The sequence below is a fragment of the Mytilus galloprovincialis genome, chromosome 12, assembly GCF_965363235.1.
Source record: "Mytilus galloprovincialis chromosome 12, xbMytGall1.hap1.1, whole genome shotgun sequence".
NCBI classification, from domain to species: Eukaryota; Metazoa; Mollusca; class Bivalvia; order Mytilida; family Mytilidae; genus Mytilus; species Mytilus galloprovincialis.
The window spans coordinates 20846413-20860500 of NC_134849.1; the positions used below are offsets into that span (position 1 = coordinate 20846413).

At 31.4% G+C, this 14088-nt stretch overlaps 1 long non-coding RNA gene across 1 annotated transcript; it reads left to right on the forward strand.

The window, feature by feature from the left end:
- The first annotated feature begins 1713 nt into the window (after window positions 1-1713).
- Window positions 1714-6823, forward strand: LOC143054151 (uncharacterized). Its single transcript, XR_012971576.1, has 2 exons — window positions 1714-1837; window positions 4506-6823. It is a non-coding gene; the product is annotated as an uncharacterized LOC143054151 (long non-coding RNA).
- Window positions 6824-14088: the final 7265 nt, after the last annotated feature.

Consider the following 14088-nt stretch of genomic DNA (forward strand, 5'->3'; position numbering starts at 1 on the left):
TCATAGATTACAACTATATTACAGTCTTATCCTTACCCTACTATACATGTTTGTGATGTGAGGGTATGCGATTAATCGCCAGATTCATAAGTGTCATGTGTAACCTGACGTACATGTAGGTCACCAGTGGTGTCGAATCCCGCATGTGGTAGGTGAATGATAGTTTTTCCACCGAATTTTGGTTGTTCTCTTCCGGCACTCCGGCACCTCGTCTTTCTCCGGTTATAAAATATAGGCACAAAGACGTAGCCAAAAATCAACTAATTCACCAATATTGGCGGAATTGCTTACTCTTCTATATGATCTAAAGACAAGAATACAAAAAATTACCAATATGATATCACAATAACACAATGACGGGATGTACATGTACCGAGCCACGTCAATGGTTATTACCAAAAATAGACTAAACAGTACAAGTAATAATCTACAAAGACAAATAAAAGAATACTATAAAACATTATTAAGATTAAAAACAACGTCATTACATTTAATCTATACATCAAGACCATCAAGTATCATTTGTGTAGCTGATACGGAATATCTATCAACAAGCTTAAGTGCTTGGTATCTTCTGATGAACGTCTTTTTAAAAGAAGGGCGATGCATCCTTTTACATATCTCTGGTTTATCATATTTCTGCTCAGACACTGATTACGTTTTACAAGTCTGAGTAGAAGCTGCAAGTTCTTGAATACCGAATGAGTATGGATATGTAAGTTCCATATGCAGGTGAAGTAGGTATATTGCTATTAAGGAGGCTCGAGGGTACACAAATTTCGGCAAAAAAATAAACATTTGTTTTTTCACTACAAATTTTATTTTTTACACTATTAGTTGTTACTTTATGATATGATAGAAAAATCAACCATAAAAATGATTCGGTTTGGCCCCAGATGAGTTTTAAAATGTTTTTTTCATTGAAAAAGCTCCAATTTATCTCCCTTTGGTGCAAAAATGCCATTTTTGGGCATTTAAATTGAAATATCTTTTTTTAACTCATCGTGACCTATACTTTTTATAATTGTTTTCAAAGAAGCTTAACATAAACTAAATAATTGTAAAATTTTAGCGATTTCGGTAATTAAGTTCTTTTTTTTTATTTCGATATTACCTTTATTTCTTCTATTAGATCAACAGAAAAAAAGGACATTAACAAAAATGTATGCTTCTTTCATCTCTATCTCCCTGTAGTGTTAGATACCACCTTAAGTATATGATAAAGTTCATTTATGAAAAAATATAGAGAAATCCTATGTTAGGAAAAAAAATGATTTAGACCCGCGAGCCCCCTTAAGGTGCAACGTTTGTCTGTGTTTTCGATTGCCATTGTAATACGATGTATTTTGTTATCGTCTTCAACAGATTTTGTAAAAAAAAGCTTTCAAAACTGGTCTTTTAAATGCTCTTCAACGTCATAAGTTATTTGACCATATCAACTTTTTATAAGAGCGTCATTATGAGTCTTTTGTAGACAAAACATGCGTCTTGTGTACACAATTAAATCCTGGTTTCTATGATGAGTTTAATGACATAAATTGAATGTTAGACATGAATAAATTGATTGCGTAACAAATTACAAAGGAAACCTAATTATATCTGTATTGTACATAATACGGAAGAATTTCAAACACAAACGATTTGCAAAACACGGAAATTTAAAATTTACGTTATTGTAGAAAAAGTATAAATAAATTTTATTTAAATAGTGTAGTTAATCATATGCAACAAGTAAGCACTTGACCGAGAAGTTGAACATTGTTTCCAACGTCAGAAACGGTTAATTCAGAAATTACATATACCTTGGAAGAGAATTACATTTCTGAGTAATGATTATGTAAGTATGTATTTATATATTTACATGAAACGGGTACTAAAAGCAGAGAGAGCAGAGCATGGAATCAATAACCAACTAAAAATCAAAGAGCAACAGATAACGTAACTACCGGAAGAATGGTAAATAATTTTATGCGACATACCACACAAGAACACGGACCCAAAATCAAGTTATATTCAATGATTGTTTTGGTAATGATGATAATGATGAACAAAGGGTTCTTTGAGTTAAATATTTCTTGATACTATCATTAATAGGTAGACCGTTATAACTACTGCGCAGGTGTTCAGAAAGACCTTTTATTGGTTACCAGACAGTATAGGTTTTGGTCATCATTCAAGGCCGTAAAGCCACTTGTTGTTGATGATTCTTTGTTTTTTATTCTATGATTGATGTCTGGTCGTCTCATTTACGAGATAAGTTTATTAACCCTTAAAGCACGTCTCCTTTAAGTCATGTGGTACAAATTATACAGAGCTCCTAAGTATGTGTTGGTTGTTTATAAAGATCACGTTCGGTAAACGTTAGATTGCAATCCTGCCTCACTGCTCGACAGTAGAGGCTGGCGGAATAAACGACATGTATATGTAGTTTTACTATAAGAAAAATAAAGTAATTAAAATCCAAACATTATTGATTTTCATCGTGAATCAGTGGTTAATTAATGGTAAATAGATCACGCATACACATATACAGTTATTCAGTTCAATGCAAAATGAGCACGTGGATTGTACTACGTCCGGACGTACTGACACGAAAAGGAAGTGTGGCCAGGATGCCAGGTTAGGTTAACGTCGGCTATAAAACACAAACGTTAATTAGCAGGGAAATATTCTTTATTGATTATATGTTCTGGATTCGTATTAAATCGTGCATATAAGACTTAATTTAGTAAGGACTTAATTAAGTATATATGTTAGCGGCAATAAGTGAAATTAGGCATTAAGCTTAAATCCTAGGCAATAAGCTAACGCCTAGGCAGTAAGTCTATTGCCTAAATGATGTTAGGCATTAGTCTTAAATCCTAGGATTTAAGCTTAAATCCTGAAAAATGTGAGCAGGCATTAAGCTTAATGCCTAAAATGTAAATGCGAGTAAATAAAAGACATTTATTCATTTAAATTAAAATATTTTTGTTACATAATAATATTATGATAACTGTGGCCTGTTTATCGACACTGTCCTAAGATTAGTCCTATAAGATATTCTTAGGACAGAAAATATGATATAGTTAGGATCGACTTACGAAATTTCCTAGCATTCTGCACATCGAAAGCTATCTGAGGATTTCATTAGCTGGGATGTCCTAAGTATTGGCGTAAAAGAAAATAGCAAATGAAAAAAATGAAATATTGTATCAAATTCGACCAAAAACATTAATTCACACACCGATTAATTATTAGAAAATAATTACTAGTTTTAAATGAAAGGTTATAAATATTTTTTATATTATAATTGTAGATATAAACTCTTTGAAACAAAATATAAGTAAAAAATATAACTACGTTTTATATTAGAATTGAACAAAATAATTGTAAATAGTAAAAATTAAATATATAATCGGTAAAATCATGTTATGCTTTGAGGGACCTGAATTCGAAGCGTCACGGTTTCATACTTAAAAGTTCATAGGAAAATCTCGTGCATCTTCATATAAATACTGAATACTTCAACTATTTTATTTTATTACTGCAAATAACATACGTTTGAGAATGAAAAGAAGAAAAAAAATCAAATTTCATCGATTTTAACAATGCAAAAGTACAGGACCCAGTGTCATCCTAAATATAAAAAAGAAGATGTGGCATGATTACCAATATGACAAATCTCCACAAGAGACCAGAAATAAATTAACAAATAAAATATGTTATTTATATTAAAATGCATCAAATATTAATTTAGAAATATAAAAACTTGATAGAAATTTGTGTTAAAAAATCATTTTGTTATCACAAATTGTCGAACTATTAACAAAGACAATTTACTTATCCAATAAAAAAAAAAATAGAAAATGGTGTGATAAAAAAAAAATCCAATCTTTATTTGGTCTACTTTTGACAAGTTCAAACCAGCTCGACTAATGAAGTGTACAAATTTTCAAATAAATATAATTATAATTATTCTATAGAATCTCCCCCCTTTTTCAATTGGATAAAATTACTTTTTTTTTAAGTCTTTTTGATACTTATTTATACCACACAAACACGAAAAAAGTATGAGTTTATTCTGTTTTTCAAAATTACTAAATAAACTTACTAATTTTGAAGATCTGTCAAATGAATGTATATTTATAAATGTAGAATTAGAAATATAATAAAAAAACGACTCTTTATCAAGAATAAATCACCCAATATGCATAAATTCCAGAGTTTACTTATTGCCTAAAATTATCTTCGGCAATAGGATGAATAATCATCATCAGATTTCAGGCAATAAGCTTAATGCCTGAAAATTTCAGGCAATAACTTAATGCCTAGGCGTTAGCTTATTGCCTAGGATTTAAGCTTAATGCCTAATTTTACTTATTGCCGCTAACATATATACATGCATTTGTTCAAAAATCTCCCATACGTCTCAAATTTTTACGAATGCATTTTTAATAAAAGTATGTGATTTTCAGTGATTTATTTTTAATTATGTATTTATAAATGTGGTATTTATTTTACAGGGGTAATCGATGTAATCTGTTGTTAACAGTCATACTCGTCTTTCTCCAAAATGGTATATACTGTTTTGATCTCGAACATTCAGTTCAGTGCCATTTCGACGAAAGATGTACCTGCGTAGTTTATAAAATGCATATAAATGTTGACTGTTCAGGGAAAAATATTACAGATATCCCAGCTTTACCAGAAAATATCAACCGTTTGAATCTTCAACACAACAGTATAAGCATAATTCAAGCCAAAACATTTTTACATTCAAACAAGCTTACTGTTTTAGATCTTTCGTTTAATGACATATCAAGTTTGATTCCACAAGCCTTTATAGGACTTAAAGGTTTGTTGTACTTGAATTTAGACCATAACAAATTAAACTATAGTGAGGATACATTACCTAAAGGCGTTTTCAAACCTCTCATTTCTCTGATACATCTAAGTATAAAGTTTAATATAGATCGTATCACCTTGGGGTCTTTTTTCTTTAAATTGCCATCTGAAACAATGGCAGATTTATCAATGCTGGAGAGACTAGAAATCGATGCCAGTTCTGCGACGGCCAAGCATTTTGGAGAGGGGTTTTCGCATTTAGTTAATCTTAATTCAATATATATTGGACAATCATATAATCTTTGGTTGACTAATAACACTTTTAGATATATTACTCAACTTCGTCATTTTTTCGTTAATTGTGAAGAAGTACAAGTAGACAATGGAACGTTTGCTTTACTAAAGCAACTTAATACTTTGTCGATTAAATACGATAGCTTATCTAAGCTGAAATATATGGAATTCTGTAAGTTCGTTGAAGAATTAAGATTTACAGCTATTGAAGTCTTCAGACTAACGAATGCCTTGATTAATGACGATACAATAGCTATTTTCCCCTGGGACAGTGCTAACATTGTTTTTCTACACACGCCTTTGCGGGAGTTATATATTACCCATAATGGACGGTATGAATGGGATTTTCCGAATTACCCAACATCACCGTCACCCAGACTTAAAATAATTGATTTTTCGTATAGCAAGTTTGTAAACTTTAGATTAAATCTAGCAAATGTTAGAAAGCTTATATTACGTAATAATACACTTGGAAAGTTCTTTGCTTATAATCGGTATATGAAATCGAATGAAAGTAGGATAGAACATATAGATTTATCATACAACTCCATCTACAAGTTATATTATCCGATATTCCATGGACAGCCTAATTTAAGGATTATCGATTTAAGTGGTAACTTATTACGTGAAATTTTATTTGATTTATCATACTCAATCAGTCTAGAGTCTTTGAATCTGTCTGGGAATTATATCATGCTTTTTACCGAAGAAACAATGAGGAACTTAGAAACAATAGCAAAATACAGGAGCCTTACTGTAGATCTCAGTTACAATGAAATTCAATGCAGTTGCTCTGCTTTATCTTTTTTGTTATGGATGAGAAACGGACCGGTTCATTTTCATCAATTTGAACATTACAATTGCGCTTATTCTGGTGAGTCTTTAGAGTATAGAACAGTGAACGATGCAACAAGGCATTTACAACGAGAATGTATAAATACAAGCCATGTTTTAGCTGGAGTTTCATCTTTGCTTATTGTTATACTCGGTATCATTATAGGAGCAATAGTATATAGGCAAAGATGGAAACTAAGGTACATGTTTTATTCTGCTAAAAGTAAATACAATAAATACAAAGCCGTCGCAGATGTATTCGAGTACACCTATGATGCATTTATATCTTATTCAGAAGATGACAGATCATTTGTGTTGACCGATTGTATTGAAAAACTTGAAAAAGAAGAAAATCTTAGTTTGTGTATCAATCATCGCGACTTTGTTCCTGGAGATGATATAACTGACAATATTATAAATGCTATTAAAAAAAGTAGAAAAACAATTTGTATTATTAGTAAATCATTCTTTGACTCATACTATTGTATGTTTGAATTCAACATGGCCAGAATGGAGGGGATTCATTCAAGAAATAAAAAGAATGTTATATTCCTGGTTCTTTACAAGCACGTGAGGTCAAAGGATATACCCTTAGTGTTTTATGAACTCATACAAAATCAGTCATACATAGAATATCCTGATGATCCACAAGACACTGGTATTTTCTGGGCAAAAGTCAAAGAAGCTGTTTGCGTATAAATTTTATCTATTTGAACATAATAGTAAACGACTCAAACTAAGTGAGGGTGATGCTGACTATAAGTGAACTTGACATGCTATATTATACATATACTAGTATCTTTTTTTACTTTTAAAATGTTCTTTTACTTTTACTTAGACAGTAAAATATATTAGTACACAACTGGTATTTATAATACTTTTTATTGTTCAACAGATATATAATCATAAATACTTTTCATTTTTTTTATTACTTAAAATGTACATTTGCTATAAGTATACAATTACATAACTTTAGTACAGTAACGATCCATCTCACGGTGGGTAAGGTTGTCCTGCGAGAGAACGTTCTGTGCTGGTGATTCGGTCCTGACGGGTGCTGGTGGGTCCTGATTCTGTGCTGGTGGGTTTGTTTACATTTTATCAGAACGACAATAAAACGACTGTTTTGTTGCTTAATTTTTCTCTGATACGTCATAAGAACCATGCAAAGTATATTACAACAATATTTTATTGCAAAAGTCGTGCAAGTTCGTTGAACGGAATTGTCCTGACGCTGTGCTGGTGATAAGAAAAACGGTCCTGGTTCTGTGCACCTATGTCCTGGTTCTGTGCCTTTATATTTTAGTCAAAAGTGGCAAATATTCAAAATCATTGATGCTTAACTGTAATTGACCAATTAGCTGTTACCTGTTTCAGTCTTAAAATTGACATCATTGAGAATCTGTTTACTGCAATTATGAAAAAAAAAAACCCATAATTTTTGAATTGACTGTTTTCTGTTTTTCTCATGCATTTAAAATGATTTATATAAAACAGCTGTTATCGGTTATCAACATTTTATAAAATGAAATTATAAACAAAACAGACATACAAGACTTACAAATCCAAGCGTCGCCTGACTTGGACCGGGCGCTAAAATGCTTGGGAATTTAACATGTTTTGTACGAATCAAAAACAAACGATGTTGATCAAAGCAAACAATCAGACTCAGGTGAGCCTGAACACTTCTTAGATGAGTTTGGATAATGAATTCAGTGTAATCTAAACATTCTGAATATTGTTTCTCTGACAAATGTGTATGATACTGTAGATACTTTTCTTTTTATTCAACCAAATGAAACTCGGCCGTGTTTCTGTGCGCTAGAATCATGTGTCTTCAGCAGCTACAATCAGATTTCTTTGTAAACAAGTTAGTGCTGACTAAAAGGATGACTACTCTATTAAAGTATTGCGTTTTTTGACGTTTTTAAAGGTGGTTTTTTTGGGGGGGGTAGGGGGTAGTAAGAGTGAGGGAGTGAGGTCTGAATTTGTCAGAGAATAAAGACGATATAACCTAGATACATGTAACACTAACAGAAATAAGATTTTAAAGATATTTTTTTTGCATTTTATAATTCCAAATGAAAGTCTGTTGTCAAAGATTTTTGATAAAGAATTAAGGGGGGGGGGGGGGTGAATGATGTGTCCTACTTTTCTATATTTAAATATATTTCATGAATAGAAATAAAAACATGCCTTAAAGGGGCACTAGCTACGAGATATATAAAAAATAAAAAGTTTGATTTTTTTTTTGGTTCAACCAATAATGAAAGTGAAATAGTGAAATGACAATTCGCTTTTCGCAGCCAAAAAGGTTCAATTTTGTCAAATTACGCTAAGAAACATTGATTATTAGTTATTCACTTGCAAGTGAATGAGTCGACCTCTTTAAATCCGTATTCATGTGAACTTCAATTTAACCCCTAGCTAGAGATTGACAACGCATGCATTGTATGTGTACTGGTTATTTAAAGAAAAAGAATGTCAACAATGAAAGTGAAACTACGGTAAATCATTTGATTACTAATTCGATGCACATAAAATTATTCTTATACGGTTAAAAAGAATGAGAAACATCTATTTTTAATCTATAAAATAAAATCAAACAGACCTATAAAAATCCAATTGCACGTGTTGGTCTAATCTATTCATATCTTTATTTATGTTAACATCGCTTATATGGTCATCTGAGGTCAAATCGATAGTTAATTAGATAGCGTCTGGACTAAAATACACACAAAACGAACCTATATATTATCTACCCCATGCTCTGTAAACTGTTTATTTTAGACTTTTGATAGTTTGGATAAATGTTTAACATTGTTATAAATTAACTATGAGAATTTGAGTCAAATCGGTGACCATGAATTTGACAGCTAGTGCCCCTTTAATTTTAATTGAAATTGACACACACATAAGTATAGTATTGTTTATTCTTTTAACTTGTATTCAATATATACATGGGTAACACCCGTTACTAGGATAATAATCCTGTCAATTTGGCACGTATAAATTTGGTAAAATAAATCAGAAAAAAAGATGGAAATATGAAAATTTACGTGCGATGGGTGCAACAGCATACCGACAATTAACATGGCTCACCAGGGTTGAAGCTTAAAAGTAAATCAAACTCCATAAAATTTTTATTTAAATATAAAAAAAAGAAGATGTGCTTATGATTGCAAATGAGATAACTCTCCACAAGAGACCAAAATGACACAGAAATTAATAACTACATGGTCACCTTTGTTCTGTTTGTTCTAACAAAGTTATTGAGATTTTATTGATAATTTAACAATTTACGACAATAAGAAGCTGTTTAGAGTTTAATGCAAAGACTTTTAAAGTCTTTCGCAAGAACATACTATATTTATTTTTCTTATCGTAGTTTAACTTCCATGCAATCTCTACCCCTTCATAATCATTAACTGTAAAATACTTCTCGTTATCTTCTCTATTAAGATGTCTGATTTATACGTAGTTATGAAATAACTGTTGTGAGCACAAGATTCACTGCACACTTTCAAAGTTCTGCTTTATCAAACATTAAAACATGAACTTTATGATCGGTACGATTGAGATTTTTATCTAAGATAACTTGGTTTATCTACCGGTATTAGTTGAAAATGCGGCTTTGGACTAGCTTTCACAGTAGTTGCGAGTATGCGTTGTTTAATAATTTGTGTCTTAATGTTATTGTTTTATGTGATAAATTGTTATGTTCTTACACCACTGTACCAATGAATGACGAAAGGAGGAGGGATTGGTTTGATGGAGTTGCGAGCGGTGTGTGGAAGGCATATTTAACTAAATAAACCAGTCAAACTTTAATGTCAATAAAAGACCCCCTCTTATAAATGTTGCTTTACTTTTAGCAACATTTAAAACACTTTAAGTTAACATATTATGTAAAGAATCATCAATTTAAAGACGTTTAATATCTTGAATAAAACTATTCTAATTAGATACATTTTCATCTGCTATTGGACGGAAGATGTTGCTCATTTGTGTAATATAAGTTACTATTATTTGAAAACGTTTATAAAACAGCCAAATGGATGCACTAAAGTAAAAATAGGAGTCACGGATCCGATTGAATACAATTATCAGCCAAATTTTATTGATTTTGTAACATATGTTTCAAATATGACAAACGTTTTACCCAAAATCACCAGCACCGTATCAGGACCCACCAGCACAATGACAGGACCCACCAGCACAGTATCAGGACATAAATAAACTGAGAAAATGCAAAATTTTCTTAAATTGCACGGGTTTTTCACAAAATAATTTTGTCTTTTGGATTTGAGTATAGGAAGCGGACTTCATGAGCATTTTTGTTTTATTTTTCCAGTTCTAGATTTTCTGAAAATGAGCACTTTTGTGTTACGCTTACTGAAACAGTTTAGAGGGTCAATGTTTTAATGGTTTGCTTATGAACCCATAAGAAACAAAATTGAAAAATCTCAACTGTTTCCTTCCCTTGTTTATGAGAGAAAACGTCAAAAATCATCATTTTCATCTTTGTTTACATTTTTTCAATGATAACCAGCACCAGTTAGGACCGAATCACCAGCACAGAACTTTTTCTCGCAGGACAACCTTACCCACCGTGTATCTGACAATAAATTAAGGCAACAGTGTAGTCCACCAGTGTGCAAATTTCACAAATCAAATTGGTTGGTAACATAAATCAACAAACATAACTGAATCGCATAATTTACAAAAAAAATGAGACCGGATGCATTGACAAGGTAAACGTCTCCTGCTATGAATACATCATTTGAAATTCAAATCCACTCTCAATCAAAATGTCACTATCAGGAACATTCCGCACATTTTTCGAACTATTCTGGCGTCTAAAGATCTCAAACTGTTAAAGCATGTCGCTATAGAGTTGAGATAAAAACATGTCTTTTCGGCCGGGCCACAAGTTCCTGGTGGAAAGCATACAACGTAGATGCATACATTGTTGTCCTCATAACCTTGTTGGTGTAATTTTTGGTGTAAGGAGCAAACCCTACTAATGAAGTCCATATAGTGTGAACATGCACGAGCAGAACGTATCAAATGAGATGTGTATACTCCATACGTTAGGACATCGTCAACATTTGAAGAACTTTATAAGGTATGTCTTTGCCTTTGAGAAGGTAAATAAATATATGAGTTCAAAATCAGGTCAACAAGTAGTTGTGCATAATTATAGTATCGATTGGAATACCGAATTTCTACTGATTTATCAATCCACCAAAATCAACAAATATGTTGTTGATCAAAATGCCGATGTATTTGTTTAAGGAATAGTAACTGTTGTTCTTCTTAAAAAAAAATACCACGAGACTACAGAAAAACAATTCAACACTTTTCATTGCTTTTCTTCCCGTCGTTTAGAAATAAAAAAAAAAAGCAAAACATCCTTACAATATAAAATTGAGGTTAACAGAATTTGCATTTATATTGATTATGAGTGTGTCAGAAGGATACTTACATACCATTTCAAATTAAACACGTTTCCCATCGTATAACAAATACACCTGTTGACCATGTTAAATAAAGAGTCAATATAATCAAATTCGACATTAAAATTAAACCATAAATCACTAACTTTTGATGTCAACTTTGTATGGAAATTACACATTATTAATTAAGTGCGACTGAACCATTTTTTTTTTTTTTTTTTTTGGTTTGCATCATCATGAACGTACAATTCATAAATATTGATACACAGAGAAGTATAAATCGTACAAACGTTTTGAATTATTTGTCCAAAAAACTAAAAATTAAAAATCTGGTAATAGCAATCTTAGTTATTTTTACAGTGTAGTAATATGTAAGTTTGATTATCAATAAGAATTGAAGAAAATGTAAGCAGAATAAGCTCAAAGCAAATATATCGTTATGACTTCTGACTGAATATATGATTAGACACTGGTAAATGAGCTCCTTCAAATATGATTTATCATACAAGAAGATGTATCATAACTGTGCTATAATAAGATAAGAGGAATTGTTATTGTTAGTAGCAAGGAAAATTAAGCCAGTAACACAAAGATACGAAACGCATAATGATTAGACTAATATTTGACACATTAACGTAACTTAAATATTTTATAACTTCGTATATCCGAATACCGTCGATAAAGACAACAATGAATTATCGATGTTAAAACCTATAAGGGTTTACTTTTACAAATTGTGACATGGATGGAGAGTTTTCTCTTGGCACTCATATTTCATCTTCTTATATCTATAAATCAGTTCAACATGTTCAAATATACACGTTCCCTTTTCACGAATGTGACCTATCGAATTTGACTATTTACCGGCTTTGTAATATAATGAGGAACGTGTGCCACATGTGGAGCAGGATCTGCTTACCCCTCGAGAGAACCTGAAATCAATCACAGTTTTTGGTGGGGTTGGCGTTGTTGTTGTTCACCTATTTGTGACACTCTGTTCACGCATCTATGTCAATATAATTGAATTTGATGGGACTGTCCTACAAGTGAGAGGGTTAGCGCTATAAAATAAGGTTCAATCCACCACTTTCTACATTTGAAAATGCCTGTACCAAGTCAGGAATATGACAGTTGCTGTCCATTCGTTTGATGTGTTTTATCATTTGATTTTGCCATTTCATTAGGGACTTTCCTTTTTCGAATTTTCCTCGGAGTTCAGTATTCTTGTGATTTTATTTTATACAAATCAAGAATGATGACCTTCAACCAGTGTTAGACTGGATTTCCCAACAGGATAAGCACTTACTGTTATACAGGCATTATCTGCCATGATGATCCATAATAGTCAAAATAATACGATAAGGATTATGACACATATAAACGAACAGTAAAGACGATCTTAAGATTTAAAACCGTGAAACAATCGAATTACAAAATCATATACTAGGTTTAAGAGAAAAGAAACCCAAAATATATATAATATCAGGTTTAACCCACCATTTTTCTTAAGATGTCCTGTACCAAGTCAGGAAAATAGAACTGGTATTAAATTGTCAGAAAAGGATAAACATATTGGTATTGTGTGTCTACATAAGATGCTGATAATAAAATATTAAATTAATAAATTCTATTTTTACGAATATGAGGAAATATTATTATGCAAGTGCTTAAACTTCCGTGTCTGACTGAGTTTAATGTGACACATATCACTTGAGTTTGATGTGATAAATATAAAATAGTTGTATATTTGAATATGTTGCAACAGCGCAATGATTTGTTCTTTTTTACCGACAACTTTTTAACTTTTTTTTAAAGAGTGTACTCAAAATGAAATACGTTTATTGGACGGTAAGGATTTATTTTGAATTGATGACTTATCCAATTATTTTCTCAAAATATCAAGAAAAGTGATACTCATATTTGAAGAAGACATAATAATATTTTACGTTAACTAATTGAATCGATTAAAGTACACATTTCAGTGTTTACAAAATGTCAAAAATCTTTCTCCAGATGTACTTCTAAGTAAGCCATTATCTGACATTCGCCTCTCTCCATGAAATTTTGCATACATAACTGTAGTACAAAAATCAGGTGACAAATGCATATCGAGTATTTCCAAAATCAAATATATATCCGAAATATTTAGCAGTATCTTAAATCATAGAATGAATGAAGCTATGGAAACAAAAACATAAATCATACCCAGTAATATAAACCATGCCCAGTTATAAAAATCGTACCAAGTAATAAAAATCATACCGAGTAATAGAAATCATACCGAGTAATAGAAATCATACCGAGTAATAGAAAACATACCGAGTAATAGAAATCATACCGAGTAATAGAAAACATACCGAGTAATAGAAATCATACCGAGTAATAGAAAACATACCGAGTAATAGAAATCATACCGAGTAATAGAAATCATACCGAGTAATAGAAATCATACCGAGTAATAGAAAACATACCGAGTAATAAAAATCATACCGAGTAATAGAAAACATACCGAGTAATAGAAATCATACCGAGTAATAGAAATAATACCGAGTAATAGAAATCATACCGAGTAATAGAAATCATACCGAGTAATAGAAAACATACCGAGTAATAGAAATCATACCGAGTAATAGAAATAATACCAAGTAATAGAAATCATACCGAGTAATAGAAA